Source organism: Nomascus leucogenys, chromosome 6 (genome assembly GCF_006542625.1).
Source record: "Nomascus leucogenys isolate Asia chromosome 6, Asia_NLE_v1, whole genome shotgun sequence".
NCBI classification, from domain to species: domain Eukaryota; kingdom Metazoa; phylum Chordata; class Mammalia; order Primates; family Hylobatidae; genus Nomascus; species Nomascus leucogenys.
In genome coordinates, this window is record NC_044386.1 from 49390640 (window position 1) to 49411692 (window position 21053).

The 21053-nt window shown below is 44.7% G+C and overlaps 1 long non-coding RNA gene across 1 annotated transcript; it reads left to right on the forward strand.

Annotated features, from left to right (window-relative positions):
- The first annotated feature begins 478 nt into the window (after positions 1–478).
- Positions 479–18577, forward strand: LOC115835457. Its single transcript, XR_004030432.1, has 2 exons — positions 479–509; positions 18500–18577. It is a non-coding gene; the product is annotated as an uncharacterized LOC115835457 (long non-coding RNA).
- The last annotated feature ends 2476 nt before the right edge of the window (positions 18578–21053 follow it).

Genomic DNA, 21053 nt, shown 5'->3' on the forward strand with positions numbered 1-21053 from the left:
CAGGTGAGCAGAGGAGATAGATGCAATAAGTATGTTCACTATTTCTGGCCACCCCGTTCATATATAGCGTTCTCCATGACCCATGTGCACAGGATTCTGGTGAGCCCACGGTGCATCAGAATTCAGTGAGACAAAGCACATAAGTATTAATACAAGGTAAGCCTGTTTTGTCTATGGCTGAGTAAGTGGGGGTCCTGATAGTTCTGAGAAGTCATGCTTTCCACTGGAACCAGAACTTCAAACAGAAAGAAGGCAATGGCATTCTAAGACATAGAAGACCACGATACCCTATCATATCTTTTCTTTCTTGTGTCACTTCCCTGTGTTAGCTGACTGCTTGTGCTGAGGACATTTCCTTTGCCTTTCAGTACTTTCTTCCTCCTCAGTAAGTCAAAGGTGGAGTGTTAGTACAATGTGCGTGCATCAAGAAGTGAAATAAGGGCTGGGCACAGTGGCTCACACCTGTAATCCCGGCACTTTGGGAGGCTGAGGTGGGTGGATCACCTGAGGTCAGGAGTTCGAGACCAGCTTGCCCAACATGGTGGAACCCCATCTCTACTAAAAATACAAAAATTAGCCGGGCGTGGTGGCAGGCGCCTGTAATCCCAGCTCCTTGGGAGGCTGAGGCAGGAGAATCACTTAAACCTGGGAGGTGGAGGTTGCAGTGAGCCAAGATCACACCATTGCACTCCAGCCTGGGCGATGGAGTAAAACTCCGTCTCCAAAAAAAAAAAAAAAAAAAAAAAAGAGGTGAAATAACAGTTGAGGTAGTTTTGTGTAGTTTTTCTACTGTTCTGGTAATAACCAACTATATATATAGGTAAGAGCTAAAAAATAGAAATTATGTCATTTTGGTGAGTCCACAAAGGAGTTAATTTTTTTTTGAGATAGAGCTCTAGGTTTGTTGCCCAGGCTGGAGTACATTGGTGCAAACACAGCTCACTGCAGCCTTGGCCTCCTGGGCTCAAGCAAATCCTCCTGCCTCAGGAGTTAAATGATCTTATATTTGAATTTAAAACTGGCTTTGCACAGTATAAAAATGAATTATAAACTTCATGCTAATAATTTAAATTTTTCTTTTTTCTTACGTAGAATAACATTAAATCACGTATTTAAAACACTAACAAGTCAAGAGAGAGAGAGCAGAAGAAAGGAAAAAAGTTTTCTTCTCTACTAGCTTAGCAGCATTTTTATTTTTTCTGCCTTTTGAACAAAAGGGCCCCAGAAATTATGTAGCCAGTCTTCCTAGAACCCCACCCCCCAGAAGATAGCCCTGAAGAAGGTGGGTCAGGGACAGACTCCCCACCTGCTCCCACTCCCCTCCCTGCCAGAGCTGGGGCAGGAGAAGTGAGAATATCTCTGCCCTTGGGGATAAGTGTCCAAGGCTACCTCAAAGCCCAGCCGCCCACACTTGGGAGCAGCACTTCCTGTGGTAAACACACAGGCTTCATTACACAGGGAGGTAGGAGGTGGGGTAGGAAGGAAGACCTTGTTCCTTCTGGGGCACATTTTCCCATAGAAACAATGTCCTAGGTCACAGTTCTATAGTCTCAAAGTCAAGCTGCATATGGGCTAAATGGCCTTCTAAGAGTTGGCCTGAGAACAGAACCAATATTTCTAACATTGATTATCTGGGGAAATACATTTTCAGTTTCAAACAACCAAGTTAGAAATCAACTTTTAGGAACATAACTCAGTCGCAAGCAGGGACTGTCTGTACCTTCCTAGCTTAGAAGTGCTGAGACCACAGAGAAGGATGGTATTTGTTAGACCCAGGTAAACAACTAAATGTTAATGACGCTATTAATAAGTCATAACTCCAGTTTATGCTCTGGCTGATATGAAGGGTCCAGTTCTTCAGATTTGCTCCTTGAAGAACTTGATTGCAGGTTTACCAGGGTTGATTGGCCCCTGGCAACCAACACATACCAACCAAGTTCAAGAGATTGTACCCTAAACCAGCTGCCAATCCATTAAGCACACAAGAATAGCTGTGCTGAGTTGGGCTCATGATTCATCCCGGCTGATATTCTCACACAATGATTGTAAACTTCTGCGTTTTAGACATTGTAAACTCTAGTGTTGAGCACAGTGTCTGAATGGAGTGGTTTCTCAAAAAAAAAGTTAGTTGAAAACGAAAGGTGAATAGGGGTTTCCTTCAAATTTCCCCTTATTTAATTCTACTTTTAAAGCAACTTTCTTCTTAGGAAATCTATTTGGTCATTTTAGTTACCTCTTTCTATGACCTGGTATATCTATTAAATACTAGACTCTTTTTTACGGTTTCCAGGGAGAACTAAATGCACGATTCCAGGTATAACTTCATTACCATTTTGTCAAATGTAAGACAAAATAATGCTTTCAGTTCTGTTTTCCATGTTCTTAGCAAACAGGCCTAGCATATCGTTATATGACTTTAGGAAACAGTCAACAATAACTCATAGGTCTCTTTCTTAGAATAAAACACAGCTCCAAACTCATCTTCTTTTAAGTGACTTTAGACTAACAATACTAAATGCATTATTCCAATTCAGTACAGAATGAAACTCATTTGCCATATTTTTGTCCACTCACATAAGCTGTGTGAAGCTTATCTTTCCAATTTAGATCCATCTGCTTGGTAGTTACTACTCTGGAGAGCTTAAGGCCATTTCAGCCGTGTGATGTTTCCTACATGGGCCTGCTTCCACACAGTCTATGTCAGTTTTAAGTAAGATAAGTCCCCCAGCAGTAATCCTTGGGGGCTCCATTCTGAAACCAGAAGAATCTCTCTGATGTCTTGGCACCAACGGTAGTCAGCAGACCTAGGTGTAAGCCCCAGTTCTGCCACTTAGTTGTTTGATTCCAGGCAAGTCATTTAATCTCAACTTTAAAATGGTATAAATAGCACCTGCCTCCCCTCCCTTGCAGGGCGGGGTCTGTCCAAGGAATACATGAGATAATGTGTGTGGAAGCACTCCTAAAATGCTAACCTACTCTAAATAAGGGGTGTTGTTAGTATCTTCAGCCAGAAGCTTGCCTGTTTAAACTATCATTCACCTAAGTTAAGCCAGATCTCTCTTTTTTTTTTTTTTTTTGAGATGGAGTGTCATTCTTGTTGCCCAGGCTGGAGTGCAGTGGTGTGATCTCCACTCACTGCAACCTCCACCTCCCAAGTTCAAGCAGTTCTCCTGCCTCAGCCTCCTGAGTGGCTGGGATTACAGGCACCCACCACCATGCCTGGCTAAGTTTTGTACTTTTTTACTAGCGACGGGGTTTTGCCATGTTGGTCAGGATAGTCTTGAACTCCTAACCTCAGGTGATCTGCCCTCCTCAGCCTCCCGAAGTGCTCGGATTACAGGCATGAGCCACCGCACCTGGCCCAGATCTGTCTTCATTCATTCAAGTCATTCAACAGATAGCCTCTGAGTGCCTATTTTATCCAAGACAGAACTTTCTCCCATCTTTTGGGGTAACTTATTTGGGGGGGGTTTGTTTGTTCTTCTTTGTTTCCTCAGTGTTTAATGTGTAAATTGGTAGAGATATTTTTTAAAGTGTAGCATTCACATGCTTATTTACTCCTCAAAGAAATGTGGTCCAACAGGGAAACATGAGGCATGCTCAAGCATGTTGCTGCAAAGGAAGAAGGTCAAACACAGTCTCTGCCTGCATCTCTCCACAGAAAGCAGGAGTGCCTTCCACGCTCAGCCTTGGAGCGACAGAAGGGAAAATCCAGAGTGGGGTTGCTATGGTTTGAACGTGTTCCCCAAAAAGCGTATGTTGGCAACTTAATCCCCAATGCAGCAGTGTTGGGAGGTGGGGCCTAATTGGAGGTGTTTAGGTCACGGGGGCTCCACTCTCATGAATTGAATAATGCTGATTATAATAAAGCTGGAAGCTTCGAGTTCAATGTCTTGCCCTCTGGAGATCGTTCTTGCCCTCTTGAGATCGCTCTTGCCCTTCGGCGTTCTACCATGAGATGATGCAGCAAGAAGGACCTCATTAGATACCGTCCCCTCTTAGACTTCCCAGCCTCCACAACTGTGAGCCAAATAATTTTTTTTCCTTTATAAATTATTCAATCTCAGGTATTCTGTTATAAAAAGCACAAAACAGACTAAGACATGGGTATAGCTGAGGGGGCCAGTGAGAAAGGGAAACAGGGGCAACTATATAACCCCTCAGATCCCAACAACCGCTATAATAATAAATGGATCTACTTACATGAAAGCAGCTTATAGCAATCTCCTTTAATTTAGCCCGTGGTCCATTCTAACAAAGAAAAATTCCTTCCACTTTTAGAAGCTTCTGATGAAGGCTTATGGATACTGCTTCCACAGGAAAGATAAAAGGCAAAGCATTCCTAGGGAAAAGGAGGAAAGACGTATTTGTAAAATGATTTAGCTGTACAGCAGGTTATGAAGGAGTGAAAAGGAAAAGATTAAAATGGTTCTTTCCCTCCTCCCTCTGTGACTCAGATTAATCCTAAAAATAATCTTCATCCCAGTATGAGACGCTTAGGAAAGACTCACATCTCCACAGACCAATTTTCATGATGGTCATGGGGAGGAAAGGAACAAAAGGAAGTGGGAGATAGGAAACAGGAACTACTAAAGGTAGTGTAGAAGAGACTTCACCTACTCAGAAGAGGTGAGGTGAAATTAAAGGCCAGTGTAAATGTGAGGCAATAAGCATTCTGCATTCTTGCCCTATTCTGAAGTCTTGGAATTATATTGCATCAGCAAAGATGAAACTTCAATTTACTGTTTCACTCTTATCTCTCACTAATTATTCTGGCCATCCATATTTTACTCATTCAAGTGAATTTTCATCTCTTCAACATCACGCTCCTTTCTTTGCATCAGTAACGGGAGGCTCTTGACATTTTTTCAGTCACATTTAATTTGTGTAAGTCTGTCCATTTGTTTTAAAAGCATTTTATTTTTAAAGTTTTTCAAACTAACAGAAAAGTTGCGCACATAGCATAATGAATTTTTACCTGAACAATTTGAGAGTCAATTGCTGACATGATACCTGTGGTGGATGTTGAGATGCTTTGACCAGATCCGCCTCCAAGGAAAGACTTGCTGCCCTGCTGTGGGGACTGTGCTCAGCACACAGCTGTCAGCTACCACTTCCTTCCAGGTTTGCCTCATGTGCAGAGAGCTACCTTGCCCAAGAAGATGTGCCTTTTCTGGGTTGCCCAAATCTGATGACTGATCAAGGCAGAAGTCGAAAGGTGATATGGCTTGGCTCTGTGTCCCCACCCAAATCTCATCTCAAATTGTAATCTCCATAATCACCATGTGTCGAGGGAGGGACCTGGTGGGAGGTGATTGGATGGTGGAGGCGGGTTCCCCCATGCTGTTGTCGTGATAGTGAATGAGTTCTCACGAGATCTGATGGTTTTTTTTTGTTTTTTGTGGTTTTTTTTGAGATGGGGTTTCGCTCTTGTTGCCCAGCCTGGAGTGCAATGGTGCAATCTCAGCTCACTGCAACCTCTGCCTCCTGAGTTCAAGCAATTCTCCTGCCTCAGCCTCCTGAGTAGCTGGGATTACAGGCACGCGCCACCACACCCTGCTAATTATTATATTTTTAGTAGAGATGGGGTTTCACCATGTTGGTCAGGGTGGTCTCGAACTCCTGACCTCGTGATCTGCGTGAGCCACCGCGCCTGGCGATCTGATGGTTTTGTAAGTGTTTGACAGTTCCTCCTTCACACACACTCTCTCTCTGTCTCACCTGCTGCCACCTAAGATGTGCTTGCTTTCTCTTCCGCCATGATTGTAAATCTACTGAGGCCTCCCCAGCCATGCGGAACTGTTGAGTCAGTTAAACCTCTTTTCTTTATACATTACCCAGTCTCAGGTATTTCTTTATAGCAGTGTGAAAACAGACTAATACAAAAGGCCTAGCTATTTTGTCCTGTCAGAAAAACTCTGATGATACATTTCCTCTGGAGAGATTCCTGTGTGGGGTTAACTGAGGCTATCAGCCTGCATCTCAGATCGACTTCATCCTCTGCCCAATCTTATTTCCTTTCCCTCCCATTCACAGATGTTGATCCCAGGGGCCCTCCCTAATAAATATCCTGTATACTGAAGTCCGTCTCGGGATCTGCTTCCTGGAAAACCCAAACTACCACAGTCAGAGCCAGGAGAGGTCTGAGAAAGCACAGATAAGATGGAGTTTTGGAACTGGGTCATTCATCCACCTAGCTGGTAGGGAGGACCCCGTTACTGGTAATAGATGGAACCCAGATAACCCCTGGCACAAGGTGGCAGCCAGGTATTAAAACTTTCACCAGTGGTGAACTGGGATTGTATACCAATGGAAGAGAATGTATTAGCTCAAGTAATATATGGCAGAAATAGTAATTCTAAGGATAATGGGATTATATGGTTATTGCTTACCTCTGTTGAAGCTCTAGGAAAAGAAACCAAAAGGCCGAGAGAGTAAACACCAGGCAACTGAGAGCCAAATGAAAGCTTTCGCCAGAGGGTCTCTGGTAGCATGCAAAGAGACTTTCGTGACCCAAGGTGGGAAGGCAGAGAATGCTGAGGACAAGACCCAGACAAAATCATCAGCGTAGCCAAACTCCAAAGAAGATTAAACCACCAACCAAATTAGGTCAGGGCTCTGGTTGGGAAAGAGTGAGACTCTGACACATGGGACAGGGACATCTGGGTTGATGCCCCCCAAAATCTTGAATTCCCAGATTCCTCTTGACCCTCTGAGCCTACAGAATTGAGTCGTTCTTCCCTATTAAGGGCTATATGCAGCCAGGAGTGGCGGATCACGCCTGTAATCCCACCACTTTGGGAGGCTGGGGTGGGCAGATCATTTGAGGCCAGGAGTTTGAGACCAGCCTGGCCAATATGGTAAAACCCTGTCTCTACTAAAAATACAAAAATTAGCCAGGTGTGGTGGCTCTTGCCTGTAGTCCTAGCTACTCAGGAGGCTGAGGCAGGAGAATCGCTTGAACCCAGCAGGCAGACGTTGCAGTGAGCCGAGATTGTACCACTGCACCCCAGACTGGGTGACAGAGTGGGACTCCAGTGGGACTCCATCTCAAAAAAAAAAAAAAAAAAAAAGAAAAAGGACAAAGGTATACCACTCAATTTCCAGTTTCAAAACTTACTACAAAACTATGGTAATGAAAAGTGTGGTACTAGCAAAAGGATAGACATACAGACCAATAAAGTAGAATTGAGAGTCTAGAAATAAACATGTATATCTATGGGTGTCTTAATTTGCTTGTGTGCTATAACAAAATACTTGAGACTGGGTAATTTATAAAGAACAGAAACTTTTTTCTTGTAGTTCTGGAGGTTGAGAAGTCCGAGCTCAAGGTGCTGGGAGGTTTGGCTGTTTGGTGAGGGCTGCATCCTCTGGAGAGGAGGAATGCTATGTCTTCACATGACAGAAAGTGGAAGGCAAGAGACTGAACACTGCATGAAACATTTTTCATAAGGGCCTTAACCCCATTCACGAGAAAGGACCCCTCATAGCCTCAATCACCTCTTACAGTCCCCACCTCTTAATGCTATCACACTGGCAACACCTGAATTTTGGAGAAGACACATTCAAGTCATAGCAATGGGCAACGGATTTTCAACAAGAGTGCCAAAACAGGGAGGGTGGTAGAGGGGTGAGGGATAAAAGATCACCCACTGGGGACAATGTATGTTACTAGTGTGATAGGTACACTAAAAGCCCAAACTTCACCACCATACAATTCATCCATATAACCAAAAAACAACTGTACCCCTAAAGCTATTGAATTTTTTTTTTTTTAAATGGAGTCTCCCTCTGTCACCCAAGCTGGAGTGCAGTGGCGTGATCTCGGCTCACTGCAACCTCTGCCTTCTGGATTCAAGAGATTCTCCTTCCTCAGCCTCCCGAGTAGCTGGGACTACAGGCGTGTGCCACCATGCCCGGCTAATTTTTGTATTTTCAGTAGAGACGGAGTTTCACCATATTGGCCAGGCTGGTCTCAAACTCCTGAAGTTGCGATCTGCCTGTCTCAGCCTTCCAAAGTGCTAGGATTACAGGCGTGAACCACTGTGCCCAGCTATTGAAAAGTTTCTTAAAATGCCAAAACAACTATATGAGAAAAGAATAGCCACACGCAAAAAAATGAAATTGGACCTTATCTCATATAGTACACTCAAATTTAACACAAAATGGGTCAATGCAAGAGCTAGTACTACAAAACTCCTAGAAGAAAACTTAAATTAGGCAGTGGGTTCTTAGACATGACACCAACAGCACAGGCAACCAAAGAAAAATAGGTAACTTGGACTTCATATAAATGAAAAACTTTTGTGCTTCAGAAGACCCCATCAAGAAAGTGAAAACGAGGCCAGGTACAGTGGCTCACGCCTGTAGTGCCAATACTTTGGGAGGCTGAGGCAGGAGGATAGCTTGAGCCCAAGAGCTTGAGACAACCCTGGGCAACACAGAGAGACCCAATCTCTTAAAAAAAAAACAAAACAAAATTAGCCAGGTACGGTGGCACGCCCTTGTGGTCCCAGCTACAGGGGAGGTGAAAGCAGGAGGATCACTTGAGCTGGGAAGTCTGGGCTGCAGTAAGCTGTAATTGCAGCACTGCACTCCAGCCTGGCAACAGGGCGAGATCCCATCTCAATACATAAATATAGGTCAGGCATGGTGGCTCACGCCTGTAATCCCAGCACTTTAGGAGGCCAAGACAGGCAGATTACCTGAGCTCAGGAGTTCAAAACCAGCCTGGGCAACATGGTGAAACCCTGTCTCTACAGAAAATAAGAAAATTAGCCAGGCATGGTGGCATGCACCTGTAGTCCCAGCTATTCACAAGGCTGAGGTGGGAGGCTGGCTTAAGCCCAGGAGGTGGAGGTTGAAGTGAGCTGTGTTCACACCCCTGCATTCCAGCCTAGACGACAGAGCCAGACTCTGCCTCAAAAATAAAATAAAATAAATACATAAATAAAATAAAAAGAGGGAAACTAAAATAAAAAGGAAACCTTAAAAAAGGAAAGTTAAAAAACAACCCAAAATGTGGGAGAAAATATTTGCAAATAATATATCTGATAAGAGTCTACTAGCCAGAATATATAAAAAAACTCTTCACTCAATAATAATAAAATAAATAACTCATTTTTACAATAGGCAAAGGATTTGATAGACATTTCTCCAAAGAAGATATAGAAATGGAAAATAAGCACATGAAAAGATGATCACCATGATTGGTCATTCAGGAAATGTAAATCAAACCTACGATGAGATACCACTTCATACCCACTTAAATGGTTATAATGTTAAAAATGGAGGCTGGGCGCGGTGGCTCACACCTATAATCCCAGCACTTTGGGAGGCTGAGGGCGGGTGGACCACTTGAGGTCAGGTGCTCAAGACCAGCCTGGCCAACATGGTGAAACCCTGTCTCTACCAAAAACAAAAAAATTAGCCGGGCGTGGTGGGGCCCACCTGTAGTCTCAGCTACTCTGGAGGCTGAGGCAGGAGAATCGCTTGAACCTGGGAGGTGGAGGCTGCAGTGAGCCGAGGTGGTGCCACTTCACTCCAGCCTGGGGGACAGAGTGAGACTCCGTCTTAAAAAAAAAAAAAAAAAAAAGGTGAGGCGCGGTGGCTCATTCCTGTAATCCCAGCACTTTGGGAGGCCAAGGCGGGCAGATCACGAGGTCAGGAGATCAAGACCATCCTGACTAACACGGTGAAACCCCGTCTCTACTAAAAATACAAAAAATTAGCCAGGCGTGGTGGCGGGCGCCTGTAGTCCCAGCTGCTCCGGCGGCTGAGGCAGGAGAATGGCGTGAACCCGGGAGGCGGAGCTTGCAGTGAGCCAAGATCGCGCGACTGCACTTCAGCCTGGGCGGCAGAGGGAGACTCCGTCTCAAAAAAAAAAAAAAGAAAACATTAAAAAAAAACATTAACCAGGCATGGTGGCGCACCCCTGTAATCCCAGCTTCTTGGGAGGCCGAGGCAGGAGAATCTCTTGAACCTGGAGGCAGAGGTTGCAGTGAGCTGAGATCACACCACTACATTCCAGCCTGGGCAATAGAATGAGACTCTGCCTCAAAAAAAAGAGAGAGGGGGAAAAAAAAGGCCAGGTGCGTTTGCTTATGCCTGTAATCCCAGCACTTTAGGAGGCTGAGGCGGGTGGATCACCTGAGGTCAGGAGTTCAAGACCAGCCTGGCCAACATGGTGAAACCCTGTCTCTACTAAAAATACAAAAATTAGCCAGCTGTGGTGGGCGCCTGTAATCCCAGCTACCTGGGAGGCTGAGGTGCAAAAATCACTTGAACTCGGGAGGTGGGGGTTGCAGTGAGCCGAGATTGCGCCACCACTAAGAAAATAACTTTAGGCTGGGCGCAGTGGCTCACGCCTGTAATCTCAGCACTTTGGGAGTCCGAGGCGGGTGGATTACGAGGTCAGGAGATCGAGACCATCCTGGCCAACATGGTGAAACCCCGTCTCTACTAAAAATACAAAAATTAGCTGGGCGTGGTGGCATGTGCCTGTAGTCCCAGCTACTCGGGAGGCTGAGGCAGGAGAATTGCTTGAACCCGGGAGGCAGAGGTTGCAGTGAGCCGAGATCATGCCATTGCGCTCCAGCCTGGGCAACAAGAGCGAAACTCCATCTCAAAAAAAGAAAAAAAAAGAAAAGAAAAGAAAATAACTTTAAAAATTTGCCTGGGCTGGGCAAGGTGGCTCATACCTATAATTCTAGCACTCTGGGAGGTCAAGGCGGGTAGATCAGTTGAGGTCAGGAATTCGAGACCAGCCTGGCCAACGTGGTGAAACCCTGTCTCTACTAAAAATACACAAATTAGCTGTGTGTCATGGCGCATGCCTATAATCCCAGCTACTTAGGATGCTGAGGCAGGAGAATCATTTGAACCCGGGAGGCAGAGGTCACAGTGAACCAAGATTATGCGACTGCACTCCATCCTAGGTGACAAAGCAAGACTCTGTCTCAAAAAAAGAAAAAAAAAATTGCTGGGCACAGTGGTTCACTGTAATCCCAGCACTTTGGGAGGCCAAGGTGGGTGAATCACGAGGTCAAGAGTTCAAGACCAGCCTGGCCAACATGGTGAAACCCAGTCTCTACTAAAAATACAAGAAAACTAGCTGGGTGTAGTGGTGGGCGCCTGTAATCCTAGCTACTCAGGAAGCTCAGGCAGGAGAATTGCTTGAACCTGGGAGGTGGAGGTTGCAGTGAGCTGGGATTGTGCCACTGCACTCCAGCCTGGGCGACAGAGTGAGACTCAAACAAAAAAAAAAATTTCCTGGCATGGTCATTCACACCTGTAATCCCAGCACTCTGGGAGGCTAAGGCAGGAGGATCACTTGAGGTTAGAAGTTCCAGACTGTAGGGAGACTATGTCACTATAAGAAACTAAAAAAACTTAGTTGGGTGCCGTGGCACATACCTATAGTCCTAGCTACTTGGGAGGCTGAGGCAGGAGAATCATTTGAGCCCAGGAGTTGCAGGCTGCAGTGATCTATGCTCGTGCCACTGCACTCCAGCCTGGGAAACAGAATGACACTTTGTCAAGAAGAAGAAGGAGGCTGGGCGCCGTGGCTCATGCTTGTAGTCCTAGCGCTTTGGGAGGCCCAGACAGGTGGATCACTTGAGGCCAGGAGTTCGAGACTATCCTGGCCAATATGGCGAAACCCCGTTTGTACTAAAAATACAAAAATTAGCTGGGCATGGTGGCACATGCCTGTAATTCCAGCTATTCGGGAGGCTGAGGCAGGAGAATGGCTTGAATCCAAGAGGTGGAGGTTGCAGTGAGCCAAGATTGCGCCACTGCACTACAGCCTGGGTGACAGAGCAAGACTCTGTCTCAAAAATAAATAAATAAATAAATAAATAAATAAATAAATAAAAGGGGAATATTTCCACCAGGGGACACAGCCAAAGTCTCTGAATTACTAGCAAAAGCTGCCATCTGGGCATTGAAGACTCCTAGAATCCAGAGACAAGCAGGCTAGAAGTAGACCAACAATCTTGGCGGGGGTATTGACCCTGGTCATCAGAAGGGGTTAGGTCTCCTTCTGTTATACAATAAGGGGAAGGAAAAATGTTTCAGTGCTCTGAGGATCTGCTTGAATGCCTATTGTTGTTATTCCCTTGCCTTGTTGTGAAGGTAAATGGATAATACAGCAACTCTGTCCTTAGAAAGGCCTGGTGACCAGGAACTCAGATCTCTCTGAGATGGGAATCTAAATCGCCTCCCCAGGTAAGTTACCAAGGCTGAACGCGGTGGTAGCTGAGGATGAGAGGAATTTAGAAAGCCTGTAAGTTTTCTTTCTTAGCCCAGGCTGGAGTGTAGTGCTGTGATCTCGGCTCACTGCCACCTCTGCCTCCCGGGTTTAAGTGATTCTCCTGCCTCAGCCTCCTGAGTAGCTGGGATTATAGGCGTGCACCACCATGCCTGGCTAATTTTTGTATTTTTAGTAGAGACAGGGTTTCACCATGTTAGCCAGGATGTTCTCAAATTCCTGACCTCAAGTGATCCGCTCGCCTGGGCCTCCCACAGTGCTGGGATTACAGGCATGAGCCACCGCGCCCGGCCTTGAAAGCCTGTACGTTTTGATTGTGGCCCCAGGACCAGCTATAGCAGAGGCAGCTATAGTTTGTCCTACAAGGCTTCCTTTTCTAAGTTTCCCCAGGGAGAGAGGCCTATCAGAAATCTTGCAGGAGTTACTACTCAAACATATATGAAGAAGTGGATGTGAAAGCAGCACAAGAACGAACACGGAGATGAAGCCACTGAGCTTCCCTTTATGGAAGGACTTCTTGTCCCTTCTACTTGGAGTACTGTCAGCAGACAGCAATCAGTCATCGACCCCTACAGCTGCAGAAAGCAACCTCACCCAAGCTCGCGCCCTTTTGGGAACAGTCTGCATCCAGCGGCTGATCAAGGTATAATTTGAAAGTCTAGCCCTTTCAGGCTGGTTTGAGACAATGCCCAAGGGTCGCTGTAGCTCCAGAGCTCCTCATGAGGTCAGCTGAGGCTGCTGGGCCTTCCTTACGTACAGTTTACTTTTCCTTCTGTCTAAGGCTGCTTCCGCCTCTGCCCTGGCACAGGGGTCGATCCCAAAGACACTCCCTAGCAAACATCCTGGACACTAAACTCTGACTCGGAGACTTCTTGCAAAGCTTAAACTGCGAAAATGCCCCATCATGCCCAAATACTTTAGTATTTCTTACTAATAAGCAGATTCCTCCAGCACAATCATCACAATCAGCAATGTTCAGAAATGATGGTTGTATTTAGTTATTATAGGTCTTCAGTCTTCTTCAATCTTGAATGGTTCCTTAGACTCTTTTACTTCTATGACTTTGATACTTTTCTAGATTACAGGACATTTATTTTTATGGAATGTCTTTCCATGTAGGCTTGTCTGAGGTTTTATCATGATTAGATTCATGCACCTTTGGCAGAACAATCAGAAAAGTGACGCTGTGTTCTTCCAATAGCATTCTGTCAATTTGTCTCATCACTGATGCGGCTGATTTTGATCACTTGAATAAGATGGTGTCTTCCAGACTTTTCCACTATAAAGTTACTCTTTTTCTCTTTGTACTTAAGTATTTTGTGAGGAATACCTTGAAGCTATGTAAATATTCCATTCCTCATCAAACTTCCAGTTTTTAAAAAAAATCTTTTTTTTAGATACTGGGTCTTGCTCTGTTGCCCAGGCTGGAGTATAGTGGCACGATCATTGCTCACCACAGTGATAATCATGATGAAACCTCAGACAAACCTAAACTGAAAGACATTCTATAAAATTACATGGCCTGTCATCTAGTCTGAAATTCCTGGGTTCAAGCAATCCTCTGTCTCAGCCTCTGCTATGAGCCACCATGCCCAGCATCTGCCTCAGCCCGGGAATCAGCCATTCTCCAAGGGGCCCTAGTTCCTTTTGGTGGAGAATGGTATTTAGAAACCAAGAGCTGGCCGGGCGCGGTGGCTCACACCTGTAATCCCAGCACTTTAGGAGGCTGACGCGGGCAGATCACCTGAGGTTGGGAGTTCGAGACCAGCCTGACCAACATAGAGAAACCCCGTCTCTACTAAAAATACAAAATTAGCCGGGCATGGTGGCGAATGCCTGTAATCCCAGCTACTCGGGAGACTGAGGCAGGAGAATCGCTTGAACCCAGGAGGCAGAGGTTTCAGTGAGCCAAGATTACGCCATTGCACTCCAGCCTGGGTGACAAGAGCAAAACTCTGTCTCAAAAAAAGTATAAATAAATAAATAAAAAGAAACCAAGAGCTAAGCTGGGCATGGTCGTGTGTTCCGGTAATCCCAGCTACTTGGGAAACAGAGGCAGAGGATTCTTCAGTCCAGGAGTTTGAGACTAGCCTGAGCAACATAGTGAGACCTCATTTCAAAAAAAAAAGAAAGAAAAAAGAAAAGAAAGAAAAGAGAAACCAAGATCTGGGCATTATGTGTACGCATTGCCCAGGTAGGTGTCACTGTTCTCAGGCCCTTTTTGTGGACAGAGCTAGGGAATATATGAAATATATGTTTGTGTGTATGTATATGTGAGCATTTATATATATAAACTTTTACATATACGGACATTTACATTTATATTTATTTCTACATCCATCTATGTATATTTAAAATTACGAATTTACACTAATACCTTTCTAATCCAACACCAAATAGTTCTAGTTTTTTCACTTTCCATATATGTAACTCCATTTCTACCAGTGAGAAACTTGATTCCTGTTATCCTTGATATGATGACTCATTTAATCAATCCTTCCATATGTAAACAATCTCCTGGGTCTCTCTGTGACATTGTAAGGTATATATTTTGATCTTCATTTGCAGTTCCTGATGTAGCGCTCCTAAAACCCTTCTAATTTCCTGAGCAATAGTGGTGCTAGGAGGATCTTTTGTTCTAATATTTGGTCTGTGACCTTGGTTCCTGACTCAGAACTCCCAAGACTTGTGTAATTTTCCTGAGTGACAGGTGTATATGATACAGAGCTCCTAAAGTTCCTTGGAAATTCCTGTGATTGGTGCATCTTTTTCTAATGAGGTAACTTTTGGTACACTCCTGAATAGCCTCAGAACTGGGGCTGGTTGCCAGGGGAACCAACCATGTGATTGGAGGGTTAGAAATTTTACCCCCCCACCAACCATAGACCTCCAGGGAGGGGAGACAGGCTGAAGGTTGAGCTAATCAGCAAAGACCAATGATCTAATCAGTCATGCCTACATAATGAAGCCCCCATAAAAACCCAAAGGGACAGGATTTGGAGAGCTTCCAGATAACTGAACACGTGGAGGTTCCTGGAGGGAGGTGCTCCCAGAGGCGGCATGGAAGTCCTACACCCCTTCTTCCATACCTCGCCCTATGCATCTCCTCCATCCGACTGTTCATCCATCTGTATCCTTTGTAATATTCTTTAGGCGATAAATGGGTAAACATAAGTAAAAAGCATTTCCCTGAGTCTTTGAGCCACTCTAGCAAACTAATTGAACCCAAGAAGAGAGTCATGGGAACCCCACTTTATAGCTGGTGGGTCAGAAGTACAGGTCAGAACCTGGGAGTTGTGATTGGCATCTAAAATGGGGGACAGCTTGGCTGCGCATGGTGGCTCATGCCTGTAATCCCAGCTCTTTGGGAGGCCAAGGCGGGCGGATCACAAGGTCAGAAGATCGAGACCATCCTGGCTAACATGGTGAAACCCCGTTTCTACTAAAAAAAAAATACAAAAAATTAGCCAGATGTGGTGGCGGGCACCTGTAGTCCCAGCTATCCGGGAGGCTGAGGCAGGAGAATGGCGTGAACCCGGGAGGCGGAGCTTGCAGTGAGCCGAGATCGCGCCACTGCACTCCAGCCTGGGCTAGAGTGCGAGACTCTGTCTCAAAAAAAAATGTATATATATATATATATATATATATATTTATATACATACACACACACATATATATATAAATGGGGGACAGCTGGGTGCGGTGGCACACGCCTGTAAGCCCACCACTTTGGGAGGCTGAGATAGGCAGATCACTTGAGCCCAGGAGTTCAAGACCAGCCTGGGCAACATGGCAAAACCCTGTCTCTACAAAAAATACAAACAACGAGCCAAGCGTGGTGGTGTGTGCTTATAGCCCCAGCTACTCAGGAGTCTGAGGTGGGAGGATCACTGGAGCCTGGGATGTCGAGGCTGCAGTGAACTGTGATCAAGCCACTGCACTCCAGCCTGGGTGACAGAGGGAGACCCAGTCTCCAAAAAATAATAAATAAATAAATAAATACTTAGTTGCCTCGAATTTTCTCCTAGACTTTTTCCTATACAAAGATACTTCAAATGTCCTAAAGCTATATAAACCCAGATCTCAGTAAGAATGGATTATTCACTTTTCCTCAAATGTGCTCCAAGCTGTTCTCCAAGCTCTGTGCCAGATTCTTCTACCTGGCCCATCCTCCCACTGCATCTCCAAAGGTCCTTTGACCTACATATCGTTCAAGTCACACTTCAGACGCTGTGTCCTACCTAAAGCCTTTGCCGATGTCAGCAACCCTAGACCCTCAGAGAACTGTGTATGTATCTATGACATAGCCTTTTCTGATTTATATTCTAATTACCATTCCTAGGAAACTAGAAACTAGTTCCCTGGAGACTGGTACCATTTCTTTTTCATGTCTTCACTCCCTGGAGGCCTTGCACACAGTACAGGCACTAAATACATTTGTCGAGTTATGTAATAAAAGTTTATATATTTTGTATTAATTTCTCTTTATGTGATACACTTTCCAGAACAATTCAACTTCCTAGTAGTCCTGGCATGAGACCTAAATTTTCTATTTCATAGAAGAGAAAGGTGTTTACTTTTCTCATCTAAAGGACAGCAAAGTGAAGGTGTTTGTCTTTTTGCCAACATGATGCCTTGGGTTATGTTAGTACCAAGAGATAAAATCTAGTCTCAACATAAATTCATATTTGCCTATGTAAGCCTATATAGACATACATATATACATATACATACATATGTACATATATACATATACATGTATATATATGTGTGTGTGTATATATATATATATTTCTTTTTGAGACGGAATTTCGCTCTTGTTGCCCGGGCTGGAGTGCAGTGGTGCAGTGTCGGATCACAGCAACCTCCTCCTCCCGGCGTGAAGTGATTCTCCTACCTCACCCTCCTAAGTAGTTGGGATTATAGGCATGTGCCCTCACACCCTGCTAATTTTGTTTGTTTGTTTGTTTGTTTGTTTTGAGACAGAGTCTCGCTCTGTCGCCCAGGCTGCAGTGGAGTGGCCCGATTTCGGCTCACTGCAAGCTCCGCTTCCCAAGTTCATGCCATTCTCCCGCCTCAGCCTCCCGAGTAGCTGGGACTACAGGCGCCCGCCACCATGCCCAGCTAATTTTTGTTTTTGTATTTTTAGTAGAGACCAGATTTCACTGTGTTAGCCAGAATGGTCTCCATCTCCTGACCTCGTGACCTGCCTGCCTTGGCCTCCCAAAATGCTGGGATTACAGGCGTGAGCCACAGCGCCTGGCCTAATTTTGTATTTTTAGTAGAGACAGGGTTTCTCCATGTTGGTCAGGCTGGTCTCGAACTCCCAACCTCAGGTGATCCGCCTGCCTTGGCCTCCGAAAGCGCTGGGATTACAGGCATGAGCCACTGCGCCCGGCCATAAGCCCATATTTTTATCCTGCCCAAATCATATACCATTCTAACTTTTAAAGTTATGAAATATTGACATTTTCTCTTTTTTGCCACAATATATGCACTACTTTGCATATTGAATGCAATCATATTTTTATCTGCAGAGAGATGGCCCCAATTTCTCACTGCCCATAGCAATTATGTAACTACAGCAGGAGATCAACCTGCTTCTTTTGTGTTGGTCTTAGCATGGATTTGCATAATCTGTTCCAAAGTTGGGCATTATCGAAAATCTAGGCTACTTTGTTGTATTTTTTTCCCTATTAACTCTTTAGTGCAAAAGGAATCATTAGACAGTAAACAGTTTGACTCAGAGGTGTCTTCTAACTTCTTTGTATCCTTCTCACAAGTCTTAGGATAACAGCACACCATAGATGTGCAGTGAATGATTTCACCAAATTAGTTTTAGAGTGCTTCACTTGTTTAGGCTGTTCCGATTAATCTTGCTGTGTTTAGTAGCCAAAACAATGGACTTTTGGTGTTCTTTTCCTCATGCTTGATTCTACCGCTTTTAGACGTGTATTTGTCTCTAGTAGCCTGCTAGACATTGCTAGACAAATTATTCAAGTTGGCAGTTTACGTAATTTTAAACTGGGTGTGATGGCTCATGCCTGTAATCCCACCAATACAGGAAGCTGAGGTGGGAGAATTGCTTGAGGCCAAGCATTCAAGACTGGCCTGGGCAACATAGAGACCCTTTCTCTACAAAAATAAAAAATAAAAATTAGCCAGGTATGGTGGCACATGCCTGTAGTCCTAGCTAGTTGGAAGGCTCAGGCAGGAGGACTGCTTGAGCCCAGGGGGTTGAGGTTACAATGAGTAGTGATTGCCCCATTGCCCTCCAGCCTGGGCAACAGAGTGAGATCCTGTCTCTAAAAAAATAAAAAATAATAAATATTTTAAGCTTCTGTTCATATAAGGGGCCTTGAAATAGAAAGAACTGAGTGAAGAAAGAAGGGTTGGGGACCATGAAGAAACTCTCCTGTGTATTAACAGAAACTCTTACTGGCAATTATCTGTGGTAGGCTATGTATATCCCCCCAAAAGCTATCCATGTCTTAATCCCTGGAATCTGTGACTGTTACCATATATGGCAAAAATGGATGTTACATTGTGGATTTTGAGGCCGGGTACCTGTAATCTCAGCACTTCGGGAGGCCAAGGCAGGCGGATCACCTGATGTCAGGAGTTCAAGACCAGCCTGGCCAACATGTTGAAATCTGGTCTCTACAAAAATACAAAAATTAGCAGGGCATGATGGTGGGTGCCTATAATCCCAGCTACTTGGGAGGCTGAGGTGGGAGAATTGCTTGAACCCAGAAAGCAGAGGTTACAGTGAGCCAAGGTCATGCCATTGTACTCCAGCCTAGGCAACAGAGCAAGACTCCATCTCGAAAAAAAAAAAAAATTATGGATTTTGAGATGGAGTGATTATCCTGTATTATTTGGTGGGCCCTAACTAGACTTACATATGTCCTTAGAAGACGGAGGCAAAGGGAAATTTGATAGACGAGGAGAAGGCAATGTGACCATAGATGCAGGGATTCGAGCGATGTGGCCACAAGCCAAGGAGTGCCCAGCAGCCACCAGAAGCTGAAGGAGGCAATTAACTTACTCTAGAGCCTCTGGAGGGATCACAGCCCTGCTGATACCTTTATTTGACCCAGTGATACTGATGAACTAACTTCTGGCCTCTAGAACTGCAAAGGAATACATTTTTGTTTTTTTTGTTTTTTTTTGTTTTGTGTGTGTGTGTGTGTGTGTGTGTGTGTGTGTGTGTGTTTGCTCAGAGTCTCACTCTGCTGCCCAAGCTGGAGTGTAATGGTGTGGCCTTGGCTCATTGCAACCTCTGCCTCCCAGGTTCGAGCAATTCCCCTGCCTCAGCCTCCCAAGTAGCTGGGATTACAGGCATGTGCCACCACACCCGGCTAATTTTTGTATTTTTAGTACAGACAGGGTTTCACCATGTTGGCCAGGCTGGTCTTGAACTCCTGCCCTTGTGACCCACCCACCGTGGCCTTCCAAAGTGCTGGGATTACAAGTGTGAGCCACCATGCCTGGCTCATTTCTGTCGCTTTAAAGCCACCAAGTTTGCAGTAATTTGTTGTGGTGGCTTATATAACAAATACAGGAAACTAATACAGTATCTTATTTCTCAAATGTTTCTATCTTTTCTTTTTCTCCTTTCCTTTTTTAGCCTATATATGTATTAAAACTCCCATTTTATTCTTTCTTTTTTTCCTAATAGGTTTTCTCTCTGGGTATCTCTAAGAAAATAACCTTTCATATTCTTTTCGGTTTCCTTAGATGTTGGATTTCAAACCAATTTAATAAACATTTAGTGGCCATCAGCTATGGGTCTGAAATTGTTTAGGTACCTTGGAGAAACATAAAAAATAAACATAAACTTCATCCTTGCACATCTGTAAATTATTTGGGAAACAGTTTACATAGTACTATGAGCCACACGCCTGTAATCCTAGCACTTTGGGAGGCCAAGGCAGGCAGATCACCTGAGGTCAAGAGTTCAAGAATAGCCTGGCCAACATGAGGAAACCCTGTCTCTACTAAAAATACAAATATTAGCCAGGTGTGGTGATGTGCGCCTGTAATCCCAGCTATTCCAGAAGCTGAGGCAGGAGAATCACTTGAACCCAGGAGGAGGAGGTTGCAGTGAGCCAAGATCGCACCATTGCACTCCAGCCTGGGCAATGAGAGCGAAACTCCATCTCAAAAAAAAAAAAAAAAAAAATACTACGAGCCAATGTGTGATCAAATGTACAAGTAAGTGACAAAGTCAAGAAAAGCAGTAAAAATTCAGGGAAGTGGATAATCTGTGAGGGGACTGGAGGGTACTGGGTCGGTTTTACTGAGTATGTAGATTTTATTTTTTTTGAGGCAGAGTCTCCCTCTATCGCCCAGGCTGGAGTGCAGTGGTGCAATCTCAGCTCACTGTAACCTCTGCTCCCCACTGACCCCACACTAGGTTCAAGCAATTCTCCTACCTCAGCCTCCCAAGTAGCTGGGACTACAGGCGCACACCACCATGCCCAGCTAATTTTTGTATTTTTAGTAGAGATGACGTTTCACCATGTTGGCCAGGCTGGTCTTGAACTCCTGACCTCAAGTGATCTGCCGCCTTGGCCTCCCAAAGTGCTGGGATTACAGGCGGGAGCCACAGTGCCCAGCCTGAATAGGTAGATTTTAAAGGTAGGCATCTGAACAAAAGGAGAGGACTTTAGATTTTATTCTTGGGGCAGTGGAAATTTGGTTAAGAATTCCCTCCTCAGTTCGATTTCTTTTTGCATTATAAAGGTAATCTAGACTTTTCTTAAAACATTTCAGAAAC